An 11,463-nucleotide genomic window follows, 5' to 3' on the forward strand; every position below is an offset into this window, starting at 1 on the left:
TAATGTTTAATTATAAAATTACAATCTAGATTAATGAGTACTATTTTCTATTTGAAGCGTATATCGAAGAAAAATAAAGAAGCTCGAGCAAAAATGACAATACAAGGAGGACACGATTCTAAATCTATCGTTGTCCATGTTTATGATCACGTAAATTATAATAACCTATATCCTTACATTTACGAAAATATTATAAAGGTCACAATGTTTAAATAATTTGCTTTTTTAGATGGACCCATCTACTGGTGAGCTTCCAAGCATGATTGACACATTCGAGCACCTCCACAAGAAGAAGGATAAGTGGATTAGTGATGTAGCGGCAACAAAACATGTAAGTTGCATAACCTTAACTAATTTATGATCATTTAACTTTAAAAAAATTTAGTAAATAATTAATAAATATTAATTATTAATTGGTTGGTGTCAATTAGTAATTATTTATTAATTATTAATTAAATTTTTAACAATTAAATCTTTATAATCTATGTGCCAATATTTTTATGATTAATGATTGTGGACTAAGATAAAAAAAAAAAAGAATGTAACTAATGTTGTCCCCGTATAAGGGAGCTTGTGGGCTAAGTTTGTTTGTTCATGAAAATCCATATCTAAATCACAGCACATGCAAATATAGTTGATGTATATGTTTAGATATGTAAATTCCCTATTAATGGAATTAACTGCTCTTACTGTATATATCAACAATATCTTCATGGTTTTGATTTAAATATGGATTTTCATAACCAAATTAACTTTAGCCCACTTGCTCCCTTATACATGAACAAAATTAATTACATTCTTTTTCGATCACTAGTCTACAGTCATTAATGATATGATGTTGGCAGATAGATAATAAAGTTATATTTTATATGTTGTTATATTAAAAAATTATAAGTTAGGTTTTCAAATAATGTTATATTGGAATTCGAGATACGTGCTTTTTATTGTGCAGACTGAGATGACCGAGCGTCGAGCATCGCAGAGTACGGCCCCTGTATCATCTGCTGCTTCTTGTGTCGGTGATAATGTCGATGATCAGTTCCCGCCTGATATGGATATTGTCACGGATGTCCTTGGACCCCGCTCGCATTATAAGAAAGGGTTTGGGGGGTTGCCTAGGTTGAAGGCAATTGGCGCAAAGAGGGCAGCATCTTCGTCAACTTCTCAAATGTCCGGGCAATTGCAACCTGAAGTGGACACCATTTTGTAGCAAACTCATGACATTATGCTGGAAAATCATAACCTAAAGAAGTATACGACTAAACTTGAGAGTCATCAACGACGTCAAGATTTCTTGCTCAGTGCTTTGTTGAAGCAGGTTAGTGTATTGACTCCTGGTTTTACTGTCGACTTACCAGAACAGGATCCGAACGAAGACGATGATGCTTACGGGGGCGGGGATGATGACGAGGGCAGTACACATTTGTAGAACTTTTTTATTTATTTATTTAAAGTTTAATTTACTAAACTACTTTTATATTTTCATGTTTGATGGAGACAATAAATATTAATAATTATAATTTTTATTTATTTATTTATAAAATTGTAACTTTAAGCTTATTTCTAATTAAATAATATTACTAAGAAATTAAATAATTATTAATATATTAAAATCAAAATTTATTAATTAATATTAATATATTGAAAATAAAATTAGTGATATTATCAAAAAAATTATTTAAAAAATACTTTTACCAGCGTAAAATTACGTCGGCAAAAGTCTCAACCTTTACCAGCGCAAAAATTCGTCACTACATATATCCACCTTTCCCGACACAAAAACGCACCACTAAAAGACACATCTTTTGCCGGCGCAATTTTGCGCCACTAAAAGAGTCATCTTTTGCCGGCGCATTTTTGCGCTGCTAAAGGTGTTTTCCACAACAACACGATAATTTTTTTTTCCGGCGCATCCTTATTTTTCTCGGCGCATTTTTTCGTCGCCAAAAGATACCATTGCCAGCGCATTACATTTTGCATCGACAAAAGTGTCATTATCGACAAGGGTACGTCGTGATTTTTTGCCGGTGCAAAATTGCGTCGGTAAAACCCAGAGGACTTTTGCCGGCGCAATGCCTTACTATTGCCGACGCAAATTTGCGCCGGCAAAAGTGAGGTTTTTTTGTAGTGTGTTATTTTTTTAATGATAACTTTAACAGAATATTCTTATATTTAACAGTAGTTTGTAAACACTTAAACTTAAATAAAATAAAATAAATAATTAAAAAAATTAAAATATGATCTTTTTAAGATATTTTACAATGATAATTATTTAAAAATAATAAATAAGTAAACAAATTAAAATATGATATTTTGCAGATATTTTACTATGATAATTATTTTAAAATAATTAAACAAATAAAAATATGATATTTTTGAGATATTTTACAATGATAATTATTTAGAAATAATAAAATCATACGTTTTACAACTTAAATAAAATTTAATTAAACTTAAACTTAAACTTACTTATTAGAATAATATCATATTAAACATACAATATAATCTACTATGAATTAGCGACAACTTATTTTTTTTAAAAAAACTAGCAATAAATTTAAATTTAAAATCCACTTATAATATTTGATATTACATTAAATATATAATATATAATCTTTTGTTGTCACTCCTAAATTAAAAAATTAGAACAAATATAAACTTAAACAAAAATAAATAAATTATTTAATTAAAATATGATACTTATTTCAAAATTTATCTTCGTATTGGTTTAGCAAAGACTTTTAAGGCTCTATATATCAGACCATAATAATAATAATAATAATAATAATAATAATGTGCCAGTGACTCCGTATTCTTCTTCGTAATTAATTGCTATTACTTTTTCATTTATACCGACACTAAGTCATCTTAATTTGTAATTGTCGTTGATTAATTAGTACTTGATTCTAGTCGTTAAATGTGTTACATGTGTAAATCTATATCATGTAATGTGTGTCCTTGACTCTATATTGGTTTAGCAAAGACTTTTAAGGCTCTAAATATGTTTCATGTTTACATTTTATTTTATTTTTTAAATGTTATATGTCACAACATAAATTCCCTATAAGTAGGTGAGAATATACAAGTACATATCCACACAAATATACCTTCCAATTTTCTCTACATCTGTCGGAAATATCACAAAGGCTCCCTTTTTTGGTACGTAATTAATGCAAAAACTCATCCTCTTGCTGTGTCTTATAATTATTAATAATTTGGTACCTTTTTCTTTGTTATTCTTAATACATTTTTTTCTTATTATGATCTGCCCTATATTCTCAATATGGTACGTGCATATTTGTTTTTTCATTAATTAACGCATGCAAGACACTGATTATTATTTAATTGCTATATATGATATCAGACGCAGCAAAGAAGAAAGAGGAAAATGGTACTTATTATTATTATGAGTCTAGTTGGATTATGGTCCACAGTAGTACTAGCTTCACTTGGAAGACCTGGTTGTCAAGAACAGTGCGGAAATGTAACTATCCCATACCCTTTCGGAATTGGATCATCCGCTTGTTTTCTTGACAAATGGTTCGAAGTTTCCTGCGACAACTCTACCAAGCCTCTCCTCAAACACACTCAACTGCAGCTACTTAACATTTTGTTATCCGATGAGGATGCTAATAATAATAATGGTAGACCATCCCAATGGGTTCAGGTCCGAAGCCCCATCAGTTACTTCAATTGCCCAAACAAGACAAGAAATTCTTTTGTAAATTTCACAGGAAGCCCCTTCTACTTTTCGGGTCACAATATATTCATTGCAGTGAGTTGCGGTGCCTTTGCCAAGTTCGAAATAGGGGAAGGTGATGCGCTCTTCCAAGATGTGTGCACTAGCACCTCCACCTAGGGTTGGCAATTTGGGTCACGACACGATGACATACGATTAAGGTAAACACGAATACGATATGTTTAATAATCGTGTCGTGTTCGAGTTTACCTTAATCGTGTCGTGTCATAATCGTGTCAGACACGAATAATTTGCATAAGTTTCATGTTTTTTCCATATATTTATGATTAATCGTATCATAATCGTGTTATCATGTTTGTGTCGTGTTGATCCATTTAAGGTGATGCGCTCTTCCAAGATGGGTGCACTAGCACCTCCACCTGCTCCTCGTCGTCGTCATCATCATCATCATCCAATAGTAGAAACAATATTGATTTTCGTAATTGTGATGGCATCGAATGCTGCAGTACTTCTTCCGTTTTGGATACTCATGGCAACTTCGAAATCTCCATAGAGAATGATTCTACTACTCTTGCAAGTAATAGCCAATGCAAATATGCGTTTTTTATAGATCCTGATGAAATTGATAAACATGGAACATTCCATGATCTGGATTATGTTCCCATCCTACTAAGTTGGAACCTTAGCTTAACGCATTTCGACATATTTAAAACACATGCTATGCCAACCAGCACTACCAGCTTCAACTGTAGCAGCAGCTATCAGGATACTTTAAATTCCCCTTTAGATCGCATATATCGTTGTAGCTGCAATAATGGATTTCGAGGAAATCCCTATATTTTGGGAGGGTGTCAAGGTAAACCTCCATCACAAATATTTCTTAATTGCATATGCTTGGGTTATTAGGTGTTTAATTATTAGTTATGTATATAATTATTATGAGAATTTACCCATTTGGTATCTTTGTTTTTGCAAAGTATCATTTCGGTACCCTCTGTTCTCAATAATGCTCACATGGTACTCCATATTTTGAAATCATATAGATATTTGATATCGTAATTGATAAAATTTTGTCAATACGACAAAACTGTCAGTAGTTATATATAATTTGTAGCTCGTATGATTGATAGTAATTTGATAAAATTTGTAAAAATTTATTAATTAAATTTGAGTTTAGGGTACCAAATATGTACGATTTTAAAATGCAGGGTACCAAATATGTATGATTTCAAAATGCAGGGTATCAAATGAGCATTATTTGTAAACACAGGGTACCAAGATGATACTTTGCAAAAACACAAGGTACCAAATGGTTACCTACTATATAATTATTTATTTGTTTAGGTTTAGGTTTTGATTTTTTTTTTTTTTTTTTAAAAAAACATGTTTATTCATGACCAAATTTTTTTATATATATATATGAGAATTTTTTTATAGGGGCTTCACTTTTAAGCCTTACCGCTAGGGCTCTCAGTGTTTACAACCCGTGAACAGTTTTCGGCGCGATTTTTTTATGACCGTGTATATTGTAGCTATTTAGAGCATCCTGCAAATTTTCAGAAAATTCCGAATAGTTTACAGTACCGAAAACTAGGTTCAAACATGTTGTTGCACGCGTGACTAATTTTTTTTACGCGCGTGGAAAACAACATGTTTGAACCTAGTTTTCAATACTGTAAACTATTCGAAATTTTCTGAAAATTTGCAGATGCTCTAAATAGCTACAATATACACAGTCATAAAAAAACGTCGCGCTGAAAACTATTCACGGATCAAGAAACACTGAGAGCCCTACCGGTAGGGCTTAAAAGTAAAGTCTCTGTAGAAGAATTGTCATATATATATATAAATTGTCAGGTCATCACATTTTTTTTTGTTACTCTTAGCTACCGTTTTTTGACACAAATTTAACGTATTGTGCTGTTAACGAAAGCGATTAGTGGGGACTTATAATTAGTTCTATTAATCTTTTTTTATATTCTGTGTGATAATAAGTAGATATATAACAATAAGTTTTATTCTAAATATATATTCACTGTAACAAATTATGTACTAATTAATTCTCAGATATTAATGAATGCAATGAGCAAATCCGAAATCCGCCATGTCATGAAGGCACTTGCGTCAACACTGTTGGGGGATATCGTTGCAGTTACAAGCGCAAATATATCATTATAGGTATATGGTTTGATTGTTAATGCTTTGATTAAAAAATGTCATATATTTGTGTTTATTTATTCATAACTTGTTAACACAGGACTTGGGAGTGCTCTTGGAGTATTAGTTCTTGTTTTTGGTACATGGACATTATACAAATTCTTAAAGAAAAGAAAAGAAATCAAACAGAAGAAAACATTTTTCAAACGGAATGGTGGTCTTTTGTTGGAACAACAAATACATTCAAGTGAAAATAATGTTGAGCAAACCAAGTTGTTCGATGCAAAAGAGTTAGAGAAGGCAACAAATAATTTTAGTATAGACAGAGTTCTTGGAGAAGGAGGTCAAGGTACTGTGTACAAAGGAATGTTGGAAGACGGAAAGATTGTTGCGATAAAGAAGTCTAAAATAATTGATGAAGCCAAACTCTCTGAATTCATTAATGAGGTTGTTATTCTTACGCAAATCAATCATAGAAATGTTGTCAAGCTATTGGGATGTTGTTTGGAGACTGATGTTCCACTTCTAGTTTATGAATTTGTCCCAAACGGAATGCTTTCTGAATATATTCATAACAAAAATGCAGATTTTCCTTTTACATGGAGCATGTGATTACGAATTGCAACTGAAGTTGCGGGAGCTCTCTCATACTTACACTCAGCAGCTTCTTTTCCAATTTATCATCGGGGTGTTAAGTCTTCGAACATACTCCTAGATGAAAAATTGGCAGCAAAAGTTGCAGACTTTGGAACATCAAGAACTGTTTCCTTAGAGCAAACTCATTTGACCACTTTAGTTTGCGGCACATTTGGTTATCTAGATCCTGAATATTTTCAATCCAGCCAATTTACAGATAAGAGTGATGTTTATAGTTTTGGAGTGGTTCTTGTCGAGCTCTTAACTGGACAGAAAGCAATATCTGGAACAAGATCAGAAGAGGAAGGAAGAAGTTTGGCAACATATTTCATGATGACGATGAAGGAAAAAAGCAGTAGTTTGTTCAACATTCTTGATGGTCAAGTTCTCAAAGATGCGCCAAAAGAAGAGATCTTAATTATTGCTGATCTTGCAAAGAGATGCTTACATTTGAATGGAAGGAATCGACCTACCATGAAAGAAGTAGCAAAGGAGCTAGAGAGGATTCAAGGCATTGACAATAAAGATTCCAATGGTATTCAACATAATTATGAAGATCTAGCATATGCACAACCTGAAGTTGCAGACTACTCTCGGAATTATTCCACATCGTCAATAGAGTTAACTTTTGATAGTGCTGCTACTAGCTTCTCGTTGCATCAAGAATTATCATTGTTGTAAGGGTGAACAAATAGTAATATCATTTTTGTACATAGTACTTGTCACGACCCGAGCCCTAGGCCGTGGCAGATTTGTAATATCCATAACTTAGGTGATCAAGGGTCAAACTTTGACCATCTTTGAAAAATAGTCTTTATAAATGATCATTTACTTTATATTAAATCGTACTATAATTATAAGTTAAAATAATGAAATAACTCCTATAATTAGATAGAAAAATATTAGTAATAAAAGTATGATCATTTATCATTATACATAAAACAATAATATTCTCACAGTTATGTAATCACCAAATTGTTAAATTCAATAAGTCATAAACACTCAAAATAATACTTAGCATCCACCATTCCTCATCTCTAACTATTTCATAGCTCATTCAGATATACCGATCATTAGATTCGAAGTCGAATACATATATAATGCTCAAAAGATAAGACAATGACCCGAAATAGAAATAGGCTAAACACATTGGCTCCATCGATAATTCATCATTTCCACGTTCGCGTCACTAGGCTCCTGGAATGGGAGAGATGGGGGTGAGCTTATAAAGCCCAGTAGGAAAACAACTAATATCATGGACCCAAAAGTTTAATAAAACCCCTGCATAGTTAGCTTTGAAAGCAAAACATATATCATCATGTATAAACCAAAATAGAGAAACCACAAATAATCATAAGAGCATAGCTACAAGTGCACATCACACCGTCCACTACATCCCTAGTTCCCGTTACCCACCATAGAAAATCCGACATCCTAAACCGGGTAGCCGGACCTGATAACTATCACAAGGGGAAGCTCAGAACACTTCCTGTATACAGATGCTAGGTCTTTACACCTACAGGTGAGTGGACACCTGATCTACCTATGATGACACAGAGACTAGGTCCTAAAACAACAACGTGCACCAATCATGATCACTATGGCTCTTATCAGTATAACCAAATGCAGGTAAACATGAAAAGAAAGAAACATATTACCTTTATTTTTTAGAAAATTGGGCAGCATAACCACATTTGAATAAACCCAAAAATCATAACCTGCATAAATAAGTGAACAAAATATATATTTGGCACTCGGTACCCTCAGAACAGATCAGAAAACATTCAGGTTAAGTTTTCAATTTTTCAAACATTTTATAAATATCAAAATTGGAATATGTTGAATGCAATTTAATACGAGTAAAATAAGTCCAATAGTCTAGTTGAATCTCTACCTCTTTAGATACATCCTTAGAATTTAATCCGAGCCCAAAGCAATGCTCCTAAGCTTATCGATGATCTTAGAATGATTTAGTCCGATTTTAATATCACGTTTTTCCCAAGCGGTGCACAATAGCGGTTGGTGGCGGTACCGGAAACGTTAACGAATATATACATGGTATATATCAAAACGATCATCCCGATGAGTACATCACAAAAGTACAGCTCCTTCGCCCAAATGAGCTCTGGTGTCGCTGGAAAATGCTTCCAAAGGGGTGAATATACCCAAAATCTCGCCGGAGAAAAATGGTGAGTTGACCGGAATGACTTAGTGGGCGACGATCCTCTCACGACGCTGATTCCAACGGTACCACCCACTCGCCGAACGGTGGTCGGAGTTCGCCGGAAAGTCACCTCAAAGTTTCGACGGCGAAACTTCGGAGTGGCTGTATAGGCGTGTCCTTGCTCCGATGGCCACCAAACTTTGGAGTTTCCGTAATCGCCGGTCAGGGAAGCTGCAGCTACAGCGCGTGTCGGAAATGACGCTCCGGCGGTGGTCCAACTGGTTGTGGCCGTGACTGGTTTGGAGAGAAAACAAAGGAAAGAAAAGAAAAGAAAAAGGGAGAAGAAGAAGGGGTTTCGGGGAGAGAGAAGGGAAAAGAAGAAGAAAAAAAATGAGTATGCTCATTTACTCAGGTGGGTCCCACCCAAAAAATAATAATTTAAAAAAAAAAATTATTTTTCTGAGTCTCTACAGTACTCTTCACTTATTTTTTTTTTCGGTCTTAAATTTGAGAAATCAATTATATATTGTGGTTTACTTTATTGGTTAATATTGTTAACTTTGGTTTCATCTTATTGTATAAGCATTCAACGCTTGGCACTTTTATTATGTAATATAATATTGTAGTATTTGTGTTTTTTATGGTTTTGGCCTTTTTATTTTTCCAATTAGTTCTTTTTATACGAATTTTTATTGCCCACTATCTAATAAATATTATCTCCATAAATATTATCCTTACAAGTAGGTGAGAATGATGGTGAGCATGCATATTCACACAAATATACGACCTTTCAATCTCCTCATCGATACTCGATCTCTTTTGGTACGAAACACAGCATCTCTTTATTCTTAATATATTTTTTCATCTAAATATATAATTTATTTATTAAAAGAAAAATTAATATGGAGTGGTTCTTGTTGAACCCACATGTCTACTGCCAGTGCTAAATGCAGACTCTGAAGCAACAGTGCTAATAGGCACAGCAAATATGTCTCTGGCAATCTTGTTCAACATGGGATATTTAAATCCTGTTACCTTCCAATAATTGCATATATCAAAGAATTCATCAGTCCTAGGTAACACTTTCTCATCCAAATAGGCATCTAACTCTGACTTTACACTCTCGGCACCAGATGCAACTATAACATATGTATCATAGTTAGATAGATCATCTTGTGTTGAAAAAGATGTTGATGCATTATCCATTTGCTGACTTCTTTCGCTCAAATCAGGACATTTAGACTTATACTCATCTAATAGATCATAACAAAGCTTGCGGGCCTTCTCAATTTCAATCTCATATAGATCATTTCCATAAAGTTTAGGAAAAAAATATTCAATCAACATAAATTTGTACCTTGGATCCAAAACAACTGCAACGGTCATAAGTCCATGAATCTCTTCCCAATACTTTTGAAACTTAGACACCATTTGAGTTGCCATATTCTTAATAAACAACTCATCTGATGTCATCCATGCTTCAATTTTCATCTTAATTTTACATATCATTGGGAAAAAAAGATTAGCAGTAGGATACTTAGTTCCAGAAAATAACTCTGTCACCTCATAAAACACTTCCAACTTGTCACATAATTTTTTAGCTCTAATCCAATCATTTTCTGATGGTAGACATTTATACTTTGGATCACGTAGCTTTGATCGTTCAATTACTTTCTTGTACAATAAAGCAGTTTTGAGCATCAAGTACGTTGAATTCCACCTTGTCACACAATCAAGTGACAACTTTTAAGTACATGTCACACCGAGAAGACGAGCAGTGTCCTCAAATTTTTCATACCTCTTTGGTGTGCCCGACCAATAAGCAACACTTTCTCGAATCTTGTCAATATTGTCACCAATAACAGACAAGCCATCCCTAACAATTAGATTCAAAATATGTGCACAACAACGCATATGAAGTACCTTTCCATTTAAAAGGAAAAAACTTAGAATCAAATTGCTCCTTCAAAAGTGGAATCAATTCATCGTTCATAGTACAATTATCTACAGTTACTGTACTAATCTTGTGTTCAATATTCCACTCAGACATGCAAGAACTTAGAGTTTATGTAAGTATTGGAGCATTATGTGGGCATGGCACATATCTAAAGCTTATAATCTGACTATGCAACTTCCAAGAGTCATCAATAAAGTGAGTTGTCACAGCCATATATCCCCTATTTTGATGATTGGCAGTCCACATATCAGTGGTTAAGGCTATTCTACTTTTATTTTTCTCCAAAACTTCTCTAAATTTTTCCTTTTCAATCTTATATATTTTCAAAATGTCAAACCTAATTGTATTCCTTGACACCATTTGAAACATAGGTGAAATAGTATTCGAATAGTCTATAAAACCACTATGCTCTACCATCGACAAAGGGTACTCATGTAGAATGATCATTTCAACCAGCTTTTTTCTTCCTAGTTCAGGATAAAGATTGAAGGTAACTGAGGGGCTTGCATTAGGATTCTTGGCAAGTTGTTTCTGTCTTACTGGACATCTTTCTATGTGAAGAAGTAAGTGTTTAGTCCTCTTACTACTCTCTCCCACTAATTTCCCCCCACAGTGATTGCAAACTGCTTTTATTTTACCATCAATCTTTTGCAATGTAAAATGATCTCATGCAGGAGATGTTTTCTTTCTTTTTATACCTCTACTCTCATTTCCATCACTTCTATTATCAAGAGATTGCACTTCTTGTAAATTTGTTGAAGGAACAAAATCAACATCATCCACACAATTAGACTTGGTAACATCTTGGGTAGACATACTTATAGTTTGATTTAACCTACATTACATCCG

At 33.4% G+C, this 11,463-nt stretch overlaps 1 long non-coding RNA gene and 1 pseudogene across 2 annotated transcripts; one reads left to right on the forward strand and one right to left on the reverse strand.

Annotated features, from left to right (window-relative positions):
• The first annotated feature begins 1,225 nt into the window (after positions 1-1,225).
• On the forward strand, positions 1,226-7,174 carry LOC133786143 (wall-associated receptor kinase-like 6; annotated as a pseudogene).
• A 263-nt stretch (positions 7,175-7,437) lies between these two features.
• Positions 7,438-9,072, reverse strand: LOC133784538 (uncharacterized). Of its 2 annotated transcripts, XR_009871398.1 has the most exons (3): positions 8,388-9,062; positions 8,152-8,211; positions 7,438-7,690 (listed from the first exon to the last, which is right to left on the reverse strand). It is a non-coding gene; the product is annotated as an uncharacterized LOC133784538 (long non-coding RNA). The 2 variants fall into 2 exon arrangements; XR_009871399.1 differs by having other exon boundaries at positions 8,152-9,072.
• Positions 9,073-11,463: the final 2,391 nt, after the last annotated feature.

The sequence above is a fragment of the Humulus lupulus genome, chromosome 6 (genome assembly GCF_963169125.1).
Source record: "Humulus lupulus chromosome 6, drHumLupu1.1, whole genome shotgun sequence".
Classification (NCBI taxonomy): Eukaryota; Viridiplantae; Streptophyta; class Magnoliopsida; order Rosales; family Cannabaceae; genus Humulus; species Humulus lupulus.